This window comes from Kogia breviceps, chromosome 5 (assembly GCF_026419965.1).
Source record: "Kogia breviceps isolate mKogBre1 chromosome 5, mKogBre1 haplotype 1, whole genome shotgun sequence".
NCBI classification, from domain to species: Eukaryota; Metazoa; Chordata; class Mammalia; order Artiodactyla; family Physeteridae; genus Kogia; species Kogia breviceps.
Window position 1 is genome coordinate 148,921,995 of NC_081314.1, and position 14,327 is coordinate 148,936,321.

At 48.1% G+C, this 14,327-nt stretch overlaps 1 protein-coding gene across 12 annotated transcripts in view; it reads left to right on the forward strand.

The window, feature by feature from the left end:
* Window positions 1-14,327, forward strand: part of PCBP3 (poly(rC) binding protein 3) — a 215,203-nt gene that overhangs the window by 71,931 nt on the left and 128,945 nt on the right. For 6 of the 12 annotated variants that reach the window (XM_067035286.1, XM_059064091.2, XM_067035281.1 and 3 more), the window contains exon 2: window positions 9,034-9,072. The exons of 4 other annotated variants lie outside the window; for them this stretch is intronic. The gene's annotated coding sequence lies outside the window, so the exon portion shown is untranslated. Of the gene's footprint in view, window positions 1-5,597; window positions 5,731-9,033; window positions 9,073-14,327 lie in introns of all 12 variants that reach the window. 2 more of the 12 variants (XM_067035283.1, XM_067035280.1) reach the window with 1 other exon arrangement.

The window sequence follows — 14,327 nt, forward strand, 5'->3', positions numbered from 1 at the left end:
TGAACATTTTCTGCAAATATTACAGACAGATATAGTAAGTTGTTCTGAAAGCATATGTAATCTGTCTCAGTTTTAAAGAAATATATGTACATGCATGTTACAATGAGAAACTACCAGAAGAAAATACACTCTACTGCTGTCAGTGCTTCTGTCTGGGAATTGGAAGTACTTTTAAATATGTCTCTTATGCTTTTCTGCACTTTCTAAATTTTCTACACGGAGAATAAGCACATGTCCTGTGAGGATCTAAAATTGTTGTCGTAAAGAGCAGGGCTGAGCACATGGCTCTGTCCCTGCCAGGACCTGCTGTTGCTCAGCACCTGCGCTCCTGGGGAGGTCCAGGGCAGGGGCGTGCACAACTGACTCTCTACCCCTGAGTCAAATGCTTGTATTCAGGGAGTTGTCTAGAAAGTCTAGTAGATGTACTTTAGGCAACTTCAATACCCTGGTGAAAGGCCAAGCAGATTTCTTGTGTCTGATTCTTGTAATGAGAGTGACCCACTCAGAAAACTGAGAGAGTAAAAATAACAAAGTTTAAAATTTTCATTTAGTAAGTCCCTGTACTGAGATTGAAACAAAATCCTTTTGTAAATTCTTGCAAGTTGGTAATGAATAAAGCCCATCAGCATAACTTAAAAAGACTGAAACATGGGTGTGCACATCTGTATTCATACACATCGAGTGTGATCTATCGTAAATAGGAAAATGAAACAAAAAATTACCTCATCCCGGGACGTGGGTGGCTGCTGTGAGCATGACACTGAACTTCTTTTTTTTTGTTTGTTTTTTGGTGTTTTTTGTTGTTGTTGTTTGTTTGGGTTTTTTTTGCGGTATGCGGGCCTCTCACTGTTGTGGCCTCTCCCGTTGCGGAGCGCAGGCTCCGGACGCGCAGGCTCAGCGGCCATGGCTCACGGGCCCAGCCACTCCGCGGCATGTGGGATCCTCCCGGACCGGGGCACGAACCCGCGTCCCCTGCATCGGCAGGCGGACTCTCAACCACTGCGCCACCAGGGAAGCCCGACACTGAACTTCTAAGCGGAGGAAATTTGCAATTGTGTGTGGGGACAGGTGAAAACCTGCTCTCACAGGCCAGGGAGTGTGCCTGGCACGGCATGCAGGGTGATGCTAGGCCAGAGGTCAGGCAAGGGGCTCTCGGGCTCGTGGCCTCTGCGTTCCTTGGTGATCATGTCACCACCATGCATTGGCCTTGAGATGCTATTTTTCGATGTAGAGGAGTAAAGGAGTTCAACCCCTGGCTGCCTCCTTCTCTTTTCTGCTGAGACCATCACCAGGGGTGTAATTACTTAGAAACAGTAATTGAATTGGTGGATTCTGTGATAGGAATGAAGCTGAATCATCCTTGCCCATCCTCCCCCCAGAAGCTCTTCTAAACTCTAGTTACCCCGACTTCTTGTTGGCACTGCAGGACTCTGAAAGTACTCTGTTGGAGGGGGCGAGTCAATGAGACACTCCATCCCCCAGTCTTGGGAAATTTGGTCCTCTTGAAGTCAGATCTTTGCTACAGTATATTTAGTTTTGGGTAAAAGCAGTGGCATTCGCTCTTCTTCCTTTATTGAGATCTGGCATTGTTTGAGTTCCCATTTAGCAAAAATGGGACCGTGAGTAGATTCTGAGGCTCTGCAGTACCAAGGATGTCCCGGTGTGAAGCCACCAGCACTACCGTGAGTCATCATGAAGTGGAGAAAGAGTGTTTGTGGCTATAGACTGGGGAGGTTCACCTGGGGAAGTGAGTGTCGTCAGTGGGGAGGAGCCTGTGGCTGAAGCTGGCGGACGTGGTCCAGTGCTCTTGCCCCAGCCCCGCTGTGCACTCTGCGGCCTTGGCAGTGCCCACCCTGCTCACTTTCCCAGGGCCCTGTGCGTCCTCCCCTCTGTGCACTGAAAGCTGCTGGGAGCACTTGATCCAACCTGGGCTTCCTGTCCCTGGTGCACCGTCTCCCTCTGGGAAGTTTGTCTGTCTTTAGATTTCTTCCACCTTGACATTCAGGATTTGGAAGAGTGTCTCCATGTGACCTGCATGCATGCCCCACTCCTGTGCTGGGTTCTGGCTGGTCTGGATGACATACTTTCCTCTTTTCCCACCAGCCTATCTTTTCATGTGCTTATTTGCCATCAACATGCTTTCTTTGGTGAAGGATTTGATCAAACATTTTGCCCATTTAAAAAATTAGGTTGGGGCTTCCCTGGTGGCGCAGTGGTTGAGAGTCCGCCTGCCGGTGCAGGGGACGCGGGTTCGTGCCCCGGTCCGGGAGGATCCCACATGCCACGGAGCACCTGGGCCCGTGAGCCGTGGCCGCTGAGCCTGCGCGTCCAGAGCCTGTGCTCTGCAGCGGGAGAGGCCACAGCAGAGAGAGGCCCACGTACCGCAAAAAAAAAAAAAAAAAAAAAAAAAAAAATTAGGTTGTTTGTTTTCTGGTTGAGTTCAAGAGTTCTTTATATATTCTGGATACAGTCCTTAATGGAGTACATGTTTTGCAAATACTTCCTCCTAAGTTTGTAGCTTGACTATATTTTCTCCTAGCTTGTAGCTATACATTTTATGTATATTTTGAAGATCAGAGGTTTAAAATTTTCATGACATCCCACTTATCAGTTTTTTTCTTTTATACATCATGTCTTTTGTATCATACTCAAGAATTCTTTGTAAAACTGGAGGTCTGTAAGGTTTTTATTCTTATTTCTCTTCTTTCGTTTGGAAGTTTTATATCTTGGCTATTACATTTAAGTCTATGATATATTTTGAATTAATTTTGTATAGGATGTGAAGAAAATGTCAAAGTCCTTTTTTTTCCTTTTCTTTTTTGTATATGGTATCTAGTTGTTCTAGCACCATTTCTTAAAAAGAGTATCCTTTACCCATTCAGTTGCCTTGGAACCTTTGTCAGAAGTCAATTGAGCATATATCTGTGTGTTTTAAGGGAACCTGGGATTTGACTTAATCAGGAATGGTAAGACAGGCAGCTATGGAAGTGACTGGCATGCAGGAAGAAGTTTGTACTCACAGATCTTTATACTCCTAGAAATAGGAGGCAGGGTGGGGCATTCAGGGCCACGTGAGGAAGCACCAGGGTCAATCAGGAGTCAGAGAACAGGTGAGGCAGGGTCAGCAGACTTAAGATTGGCTAGTTTGAATAATTTCAGCAGGCCCGTGGGCATGATGTCTGGTACCTGACCCTAGGGTGATTAGGTCAGGTGGATAGTGGCCCAGAGAGTGAGGGCCCCATAGAGGAAGTGGTTGGGGTGTGGGCTGTGAATTAGATGTATTTGAAAGGTGCCCCCAGGGTGAGTTGTTTATCGTATCTCTAGAAATTGGCTAACTCTAGGAGGGCTGTTCCTCCTGAATCAGCAAGGCCCAGGTGTCAAACCACAAGAGCACGAAAAATTAAAAAACAAAACAAAACATGGTTAACAACACGCGGACTATTTCTTTACTTGCTATTCTGTTCCTTTGATCAATTTATTTATCTTTATGACTGTAGCTTTATAATAAATCTTGGAATAAGTTCTCCTACTTTGTTCTTTTTCAAAGTTGTTTTGGTTGTTTTATTTTCTTTGTATTTCCATACGGATTTTAGAATCAGCTTAGCCTGCTCTGATTTTGATTGAGATTGCATTGAATTGATAGATCAGCTTGGTGCAGTTGACATCTTGTTGGACAGAAGTGCTAAGAGGGGACATCCTTTCTTTATCCCTGATCTTAGGGGAAAGCATTCAGTCTTTTACCCATATGTGTGATGTTAGGTGTAGGTTTTTACTGGAGGTCCTCTATCAGGTTCAAAGAGTGCTCTTATATTCCAAGTTTGGTGAGGATTTTTTTTCATGAGTGGTATTGAATTTTGTCAAATGCTTTTTTTTGTATCTTTTGAGATCATTATATAGTTTTTCTTTTTTTCTGTCTATATGGTCCACGCATATAAACGGTTTTGGGCATACCTCAGAGATACTGTGGGTTTGGTTCCAGACCACAGAAATAAAGCAAATATTGAAATAAAGTGAGTCACATGAATTGTTTTTGTTTCCCAGTGCATATAAAAGTTATGTTTATACTATACTTTAGGCTATTAAGTGTGCAATAGAGTTCTGTCTAAAAAGCAATGATACCTTAATTTAAAAATATTTTATTGCTAGAAAATGCTAATCATCATCTGAACCTTCAGCGAGTTGTAATCTTTGTGCTGGTGGAGGGTTTGAAATATTGCAAGAATTACCAAAATGTGACATAGACACATTAAGTAAGCAAATGCTATTGGCAAAATGGCACTGATAGACTTAGTTAATGCAGGGTTGCACAAACCTTCAATTCGTAAAAAACACAATATCTGTGAAACGCAATAAAGTGAAGTACAATAAAATGAGGTTGCCTGTATGTTGATTTTTTTTTTTTTTAGTATAAAATCAATTGCTTTTCTGGATTGAAATACACTTTGTCATGATGCATTTTTTTTATATTGTATGATTGGATATACTAAAATTTAAGAGGTTTTTGTCTCTATATTTATGAGACGTATTGGCGTGTTTACCTGGAGTGTCTTTTTTTGGTTTTGGTATCAGGTTAATTCTTGCCTCATAGAAGGATTTGGAAAGTGTTCTCGTATATTCAATTTTCAGGACATGTTACTAAGAAATTGGTATTATTTCTTTCTTGAGTGTTTCTTCCATTGAAGCCATCTGGATTTGCTCTTTTTTTTTGGTGGGAAGGTTTTTAACTTGAATACATTTAGAGTTACCTGGTTTTCCTTGAATGAGTTTTGATAGCTTTATTGTTCTAAGAATTCCATTTAAGTTGTTAAAATTATTGGCATTCAATAGTTCCTAACATTCCCTTATTATATTATATTTATTTTCTTTTTACTGAAGTGAAATTCACATACTACACAATTAATTGTTTTTTTTTTTTTTTTTTTTTTTTTTTTTTGCGGTACGCGGGCCTCTCACTGTTGTGGCCTCTCCTGTTGAGGAGCACAGGCTCAGCGGCCATGGCTCACGGGCCTAGCTGCTCCGCCGCATGTGGGATCTTCCCGGACCGGGGCACGAACCCGTGTCCCCTGCATCAGCAGGCGGACTCTCAACCACTGCGCCACCAGGGAAGCCCGTGCAATTAATCATTTTAAAGTGTACAATTCAGTGACATTCAGTGAATTCAACAGTGTTGTGCAACCACCACCCAGTTTTAGACTTTTTCAAAGTCTGAGACTTTTTCATCACCCCAGAGAAACACCCCACACCCACTAATTAATCACTCTCCATATTCCCCTTTCCCCATCATCTGGACACCACTAATCTGCTTTCTATCTCTGTGGATTTACCTATTCTGGATATTTCATGTAAACAGGATCATATAATATGTGACCTTTTATGTCTGGCTTCTTTCTTTGAGCATAATGTTTTCAAGGTTCATCTGAGTTGTAGCATGTATCAGCACTTCACTGCTTTTTATGGCCACAGAATATTCCATTGTTTGGACATATTACAATTAGTTTATCCATTCATTTGTTGATGGACGTTTGGGTTGTTTCTGCCTTTTGGCTATTGTGAATAATGATGCTATGAACAATATCTGTTTGATTCTCTCTTTTCAGTTCTTTTGGATGTATACCTAAGAGTGGAATTGCCGAGTCATATGAGAATTCTGTGTTTTGCTTTGTGAGGAACTGGCAAACTGTTTTCCACAGAGGCTGCACAGTTTTACATTCTCACCAGTAATATATGAAGGTGCTTATTTCTCCATGTCCTCACCACCACTTGAATGTATATTGTGTTGTTATTGTATGGAGTGCCCTAGAAATGTCAGCTATGTGAAGCTGGGTGACAGTGTTGTCTGAGTTCCCTATAGCTTTTACTGACCTTCTGTCTAGTTGTTTTGACCCCTTTATTAGTATGTAATGCCTTTTTAAATATACTTCTGATAATATTCTTTGCACCAACATCTACTTTTTCTGATGTTAATATAGCCATTCCAACTTTCTTTTGATCAAGCTTAGCATGGTACATCTTTTTCCATCCCTTTTATTTTAATCTATTTGTATAGTTATTATTAAAGTGGATTTCTTATAAACATTGTATAGTGAGGTCCTGTTTTTTATCCAATCTTAAAAATCTCTGTATTTGAATTAGGTTGTTTTAGACTACTTATACTTAATATGATTATTGATATGATTGAATTTAAATCTATCATTTTGCTATTGATTTTCTACTTGTCCCATTTGCTATAAGACCCTCTTTTTTTTTGACTTATTTTGGGTTGAGTACTATTTATGATCAATTTCATCACCTTTACTAACTTATTAGCTATATCACTTTGTTTTTAGAAGTTGCTTTGGGATTCATTGCATATATCCTTAACTTATCACTGTCTGTCTTCAATTAATATTATACTAGTTCACTTATAGTATAAAACCTAATAACAATATACTGCCATCTCACTTCTCATGGCCTTTATGTTACTGTGTCATGCCATTTTACTTCTACACTGCTATAAACCCCACAATACATCGTCATTATTTTTGCTTTAAATAATCCATTATCTTTTAAAACAATCTTACAAATTAAGAAAAAAGGCTCATATTTATTCATGAATTTTGTTTCCAGTGCTTTTCATTTCTTTCTGTAGATCTAGATTTCCTTCTGATATCATTTTTCTTTTGTATGATGGACTTACTTTAATATTACTTGTAGTTCAGAAGCGTTGGTGATGAATTACTTTAGCTTTTGTTTATTAGCAAAAGTCTTCATTTTGTCTTTGTATTTGAAAGTTATTTTCACTGTTTATGGTATTTCAGGTTGAGAGATTTTTCCTTCATTACTTTAGAGATGTCATTCCATTGACTTCTGGCTTGTATTGTTTCTGGGAAGTCCTTGTCCACTATGTCTGTGTTTGTCCCTCTGTACATAATGTTCTTTTTTCTCTGGCTGCTTTTAAGATTTCCTCTTTGGGTAAGTTGATTACAATGTAACTTGATTTGATTTTCTTCATGTTTTCTTCTGCTTGGGGATCGTTGACCTTCTTGGATTTATGGGTTCATAATTTTCATCAATTTTTGAAAATTTTTTTGTCATTTCTTTAAATACATTTTTGTCCCATCCTGTTATTCCCCCCTGGGTGTTAAATTGCACAAATATTTCTGTGTTTTTAGGGAAGAGGGAGTCTTTCCGTATGTTTCATTTTATTTTAGTTTTTAATTTTATTTATTTATTTTTTTTGTGGTACGCGGGCCTCTCACTGCTGCGGCCCCTCCCGTTGCGGAGCACAGGCTCCAGACGCACAGGCGCAGTGGCCATGGCTCACGGGCCCAGCCGCTCTGCGGCATGTGGGATCCTCCCAGACCGGGGCATGAACCCGTGTCCCCTGCATTGGCAGGCGGACTCTCAACCACTGCGCCACCAGGGAAGCCCTATGTTTCATTTTAGATCATTTCTGTCTGCACAAATTGTTTTGTCTGCACATTGACTAATCTTTCCTTTTCTAGTTTCTAATGTGATGTTAATGCCATCTAGTGTATTTTTCATTTCAGATATATTTTTCATCTCTAGGTGTTTGATTTGGGTCTTTTAAAAAATGCTTTTCATGTCTCTCCTACATGTTATGCTTTCCTCTATCTTCTTGAACATATACAATGTGTTTATAATGGCTGTTTTAAGGACCTTATGTGCTAATTATTTCCTTGGGTAATTTTCTGGTTCTTTTTCTTACTGATCAGCTATCCTCATTATGAGATATATTCTCATGCTTCTTTGCATCCATGGTATTTTTTAAATGAATGAAAGACATCGTGATTGTATATTGTTGGGCTCTGTATCCTTTTAAATATTTTAAACTTTCCTCTTCAAGTGTATTTGTTACTTGGAAAGTTTAGACCCTTCAGTGGCTTGTTGTTGAGCATTGTTAGGCAGTCCCTAGTTTAGTCTGGTGCTCATGTGGCCCTGCCGCCAGAGCTGTGCTCTTCCAAGTGCCAAGCGCAGTGGCCCTTGTGTCACAGGTTCCCTCGTCTGGTTGTTGGGAGTGTGGTCCGTTCCTGGAGCTGCGGCAGTCACAGCGATCCTATGTCCTGCTTCTCGCTGCTGCGCCTTCGCTGGCCTCAGGCACATGCACTGATCAGTGTCCTGGCAAAGACCCAAGCGCGTTTCTCAGCTCTCTCCTTTCTGGTCCTCTGCCCTGCTGATTCTCGCTGCTGTTGCTTCCTTGAACCTCAGCTGTTTCCTCATCTCAGGACTCCCCCAGGTTTGCCTAGGTTCCCCCTTCCTGCACTGTGGCCTCATAACCCTCCCAGAGCTGTAGGCTGGGCAACCAGGATGCATCACATGCTTTTCCTCCCTCGGGGTCATTGTCCTGTGCTCCCTGTTGTCCCACGTCTGAACACCCTTGTCTCATGTCTTTTGGCTGGTTCTTCATTGTTTGGGGCTGGAGAGTTCCTCCTCTTTTGGTTCCTCCTCTTCTGTCATGGCTGGAAGTGGATGTGTCTAACGTTCGCCTGGTCTTCAGTGCTCACTGGACAGACGCCTCGGGGCTGCCTGGAGGAGGCTCGGGCAGAGCTATTTACCTGCCCGTAGAGTCTGCACAGGCCGTGCTCGGAGGTCCTGCTGTCTGGGCAGAGCACTCTTCAGACTTGGAACTGAGACCATGTGGGTGGGCATCTGGGTGGGGGGTCCTACCTACACCTCATCGTAGTCTTCTCCTTACTGCTCCCCACAGACTTAAAGGGGTCTGGGGGTCAACGCTGCCCTAGACTTCCATCAGGTTTAGGACTGCGGGCCAGGGTTCAGGGGAGCCTGGGCTCTGAGCGTTTATTGGTATCTTTTAAGTTCCAGACTCAGTTTAGAATCTAACCACCTTTCGTGGAATTTTTTTCTCTTGGAGACTGCCTTTGTCCTTCCAAATAACTGATTTATGATATGACTACATTCTTTTAAAAATGTATTTAGTTTGATAAGACTTGATATCTAAGATGATAGATCATTCTTTGGGTTATTTTCTACCTATGATTTCCAGTTATAATAATTATTTTAACCTGTTTACAGGGCTGCCTACAGACAGAGAAGCTCTTCACATGGTTGCATGTAAGTAGTGCTTCTCATGATGCCGTTGGAGAGGTACGTCTTGAAATTAAGTGATTCTTTCCACGTCAGTTGCGTTGTAACGTCTTGCTTGCATATGAAGCCATGTGTCTTGCTGACTCTCCTATGGCCTGGTTTCATGTCACATGAGGGATGCGTTACAGGTCAGGGGCAGCAGCAGTGTCCGTGATGTGCACGTTATCCCTTCTGGCTTCTGTAGAACCAATATTTAAAAAAAGGGAGTTTCCTCCTTTTGTTCTAACCTTTCTTCTTCAGAGTCACCCTGACTAAACTGTCCAGCAGGGGCCTGGGAGCCAGGTGTTAGCATGGGCTGAATGGACAGTGCCTTTGTCCCATGTTATGGCAGTGACAGGTGTGTGCTGTGGCCGTGATGGCGTCGTGTCCAGGCCCCACGGACACCTCTTTGTGGCCATGACTCCAGTTTTTCAAAACTACCTTGAAAGGATTCCTTTTAAGTTTATCCTTAAGATGACTTTGTTTTTCTGAAGCTTATAAATGTTATTTTCTAAAAGTTTTCAGTGGTCTTGCCCGGAAGGCTGGCGTGTTCAGGCTGGCGGCTGATGTCATGCAGTGCCGGCTCTGCTCACATGAGCCCCTCACCATGCCCTGCGGGGCAGGTGCTGCTGTTCTGCCCACTTCTCAAGGCTCGGGGAGATGACGTCTCTGTGCTTGTGGGTGGTGAGACAGGGGTCTGAGCCGAGGCCTCCGACCTCACGGGCCCGCGTCCACATCGCGATGGCAGGATAAGTGGGAGCTGCCTTGATGACGGGATGTGGGCTCCAGACTCAGTGTCTGCCCTTCTCTTCCTGGTGGCCTTGACTGCAGCCCCGAGTGGCTGCTGTGGGGTCCTGGGCTCAGCCGATCCTGATCGGAGAGCGCTCGCTATGAGCACACCACAGTGACCTTCCGGTCTTGTCGCCAGCAGTTCCCCCAGGAGACACGGGAGACGGTGGCGAGGACTCAGGGAGCATGTGCCCATGGGGACTTAGGGCGGGTGGGTAACCGGACGCCCGATAGTTGAAGCAGAAAGTTCTTGGGTAGCAAATTGCTTGAGCAAAGACCTTCATGGCTCTTTCATTCGTTCAGTAAATATTGATAGGGCCAGCCACGCTTCTGGAATGACAGCTTCCTTTATTACATCGGTGGGGGTTACACAACATAAAAGTAATAAGCAGATGCCTCATGTAGTGTGCTGGGTGGTGAGCTTGCAGGGAGGAACAGAGAAAGGTCGGGGTCGGGGGTGCAGGGGCAGTTGATGGGGGTCAGGGCGGCCCCTGGGAAGGGGCATCTGAGCAGAGCCTTGGCGGCGCCGGAGTGGCCCCCGTGGGTGGCGGCGGTGAAGGGCTCCAGGCCCAGGGGAGCCAGCGAGTGAAGGGGCGGGGCCCAGGGACGAGGGCATCGGGGACATGCGGGGCCCTTGCCCACTTCGGGCAATGCTGCTGAGTGCGGGAGCGGCGAGCGGGTAGGCCTCTCTCCGTGTTGGATTTGCTTTTTCAAACTAAAGCTGTTATAATACCTGCTTCTTAGAGGACATCCAAATCCCAGCTGGCTCGGGACCAACTTTGTAATTGTGCAAATCTGGATCTAATTTTCACAGAAATCCCGAGGGAAGGGCCTCTGGAACTCAGGCATATAAACAACACCCTGTGTGTGCTGGGCCTCTCTCCCCTAGACTTTGGTGTTGCCCACATCCCTCCCCCTGGCAGTCTGGGCAGTCTGACCGGTCTGCAGTTCTGGAAACAGCCAGCATGCTTGGGTGGGGCATGCTGGCCCCGGCACTCCCCCTGTGCATGGCCCCAAGGGCCTAGTGTGGGCACTAGAGGAGGCCCCGGCACGCAGGCAGAGGCATAGCCGGCAGCGCCAGCTGGCAGGACTGCGAATCCCGAGGCTTGGTTAAGGAAAGGCCGCAGGCTTTTTATAGGGCACCTGTGGCCTCTTCTGTGAGCAGGGAGGGAGCTGTTAGGGGCACTGAGCTGGTTGGAGCAGAGCGGAGACCGCTGCCATTGGCAAAATCTCAATCTCGACTGAACCCTGCAGAGTCTTCCTGTAGGATTCCTGGGCAGGGCTGGGGGCTGAGGAGCCAGAACAGAACTCATCTGCAGTGGATGTTCCCCAGAGGACGTGGTGGCTCCGGAAGAACTTGTTTGGCCAGTTGCACATCTTCCTAGAGCTTTCCACACTTCCTTAGAGTCGCGCAAAGGGCAGTCTTCTGTGGAGCAGCCGCAGACAGGCCTTTCCCCGCCTCCGTGGGTGCCTGCGCTCAGATCCGGCTGGGACGCTGACCCCAGTTTGTTTAGCGGGGACCTGGGCTCCCACAGCACCACCCCCACCCCCGCCCAGCTCGGGGCTGAGCCTTTGGACACAGTAAGATCAGGGAATCAGCAAATAGTGATAACGAAAACCTTGCTGAAATTTTTATTTACTTTGAAGTCTTTTATTCTTTGTAATACTGAGAAAGATTATTTGCTTTCTAGGCTTCCCCCCCACCGACCCGCCCTGCATTAAGGTAACGACTTTCACTACACAATTGGAAAATATGAAAAAGAACTTTAAAACTCACCTGTAGTGAGAGCAGACAGAGCCCCCCGACCGGGACTTCTCCATCAGGGCCTCCTTCCCCCCCACACGACCCGTGTCCTTCTTGGTGACCGTCCACCTGCAGCCTGCGGTTCACGGGCAGCCCCGTAATCACCTTCTCACAAACAGCCCTGGTCCTTCCTGTCCCTCCACTGTCCCCTCCATGCAACAGCAGTGTGGTGTTGCCTGGGAGACCATGCAGCCCCAAAGACTGGCCAAGGGCCTGGGGGACCCCAAGCCCGCCCCAACCCCGCCTTGCCTCAACCCCTTGTAGGTGTGCTTTTCCCTGAGGCCCTGCTTGCGCATCTGATGTTTCTGCCTCAGATTTCTAATGCAGTCGGGTTTCAGTCTCAGCTGATGACCGCACCTCGTAATTCAAGGAGAAAAGCGAAAATAGGAAAATCGTGGAAAGCCTGAGTAAAAAGCAGTTAGACTCTCAGCCCCGCTCCCATACCTGGCCAAGCCCCTTCCCCACCCTAGCTGCGCACTGGAGGGTGGAGCGGGAGCGCACGGGCACAGCAGAGGGGACTGTCCTAAACAGGAGGCGGGGCCGCGCTCAAGTGGATGCCGGAGCCCTGGGGCCCCAGCGCCTACCCAGTCGGCCCCCAGAGCGCTGGCAGCCTGGGGCGGGCCTTTGGGCACAGGGGAGTGGGGCAGGCAGCGTGACGGCCTCGGGCGCTGCCATTCGGATGCTGGAGCAGGAGGATAGGAGGCTCCTGGAGACGACCGTGGGCTGTCTCCTGCTGTGTCTGAGGGGTCCGAAGGCTGGCAGGGCCCTGGCTGAGAGTCCGGAGGTCAATTAACACTAAGTACGTAGAGAATTAAGCGAACAGGCAAGCCTCTCACTCACGCCAGGAAACACACGTACGAAAGGGAGCTGCAGTGCGAGGTGTGCAGAGCCGGTCCGCGCTGCCTGTGGTCCCTGCTGACGGCCGGTGGCCGGAGGTGTAGCACTTGGAGGGACAGGGGGAGATCCTCATTTGCTCTGTTGTCTTGACCTCTAGCTGCCACTCCTCAGCCGGTGGGAAACAGAAGGGGCGCAGTGGAGGGCAAGCAACTGCCTTGTCAGGATCAGAAGCCCGAGTCTTACCAGCCGCGACACAGTCCACAGGGCGGCTGTACGCCGACAGTGTTATGTGGCACCGGTGGATTGCGGCAGTGTTAACGCAGGACAGCTGTATGCCAGCAGCGGTCCGTGGACCAGGTGTGCGCTAGCCGCGTGCCGCGGTGCTCCCGCGCCCCGGACGCTGGGCCAGCCCCGTGCAGGCACAGCTGTGCCGCCACCGAGGAGGGAGCGGGGCCTGGGGGAACGGCCAGCCGTCTGCACAGGCAGGGATGAGGCTTGTGAAGTGTGAGAGGAGAGGACGGCAGAGGAGCCCACCGGCTGTGAGGGCGGGATGTCGGGAGGGAGGGAGCCCCAGCTGGCCGCTTCCCGCCCCCAGGAGCTCTGCCAGGGCCCTGTCCCGGGATCTCGCTGGCAGCGGTTCTGGCATCTGTGGTGCAGCCTCCCACCCCCCTCCACGCCAAGATAGCAGGGCCTGCAGGACGGGGCAGCGGTGGGCACCAGCCACTGTGGAATCGTGGAGACGCAGAGCTCGTGCTCCGAGAGGGAAGGCGTTTCCCCATCCCCTGGGGGAGCTTGAGGAGCCAAGAAGAAGTGAGGGGGCTGCAGCCGGCGCAGGGCTGGCTAGGATGCTGGCCCGCCTCCCTTCCAAGGTTCTGACTCGCTCTTCCTTCCGCCAGGCGCCGGCACCTCCCCTGGGGCGCTGCCCTACTGGGCCCGCCGAGGCCTTACGGCACCCGGTCCCTCCCTCCCTTCCTTCCTTCCCTTGGCTTTTCTTTCTTTTTCCGTCGAGCATGTTCAGTCTGGGCTCTTTGCTCTGCCCGTGGAGATGCTGGCGAGTGCCGTTGCCCCAGAGCAGCCTGGCGTGGAGGGCTGATAGGTTTGCATGCGATGACTCATTCCTTCCTCCCTCCACTGCCTGCGCGTGGCCAGGCTGTCTGGCGGCCCTGCCGCGGAAACAGTGATGGAGCTGGAGCTGTGTGGCTGGCCCGTGGGGCCGGGGAGGCGTGCGGGGCTGGAGGACGAGTGGCCGCTAGGTATACTTCAGACAAGCAGGAGCCAGCCTCTCTGTGTGCTTCATTTACAAACGTGCCGCGCGTGCAGTAAGCAGCTGGCGGCTTAACCCTTGCTCTAGCGAGAGTGGGTTAGGTGTGCCCCGGGGTGGAGGGCTGTGCCCCACCTTCAGGCTGCCTGATTAGGGCAGCCTGGTGCTTTCTGCCCCGGGGAGTGTCTTGCACGGCCACAGGGGCCAAGGATGCTTCTACTTCTCCAGTTAAACACACTAGCTCTGCTTATGCAGGCTTCCATGTTCTTTCTCCGAAACTCAGGTGGCACTTATGGGTTATACCATTCGGTTTAGCGTGCGCTCCCACGCACTTTGGCATCAGGGAGGCTGTCTTCTCTTTGACGTGAGGAGTAACCACTGGTACGCTCCAGTAACACTGAGCTGGAAAGAGGTTTTCAGTGTGGGCCTTCACCTTTTCCAAGAGCTCTGGCTGTTTCACTCTTCCAGGGCACAAGGCTATCACCCTGCAGCTTTGTTCACCCTGTAACCGAGTCCCTGTGCTTGATTTTACCCACCTGTCTCCCAGCTCTG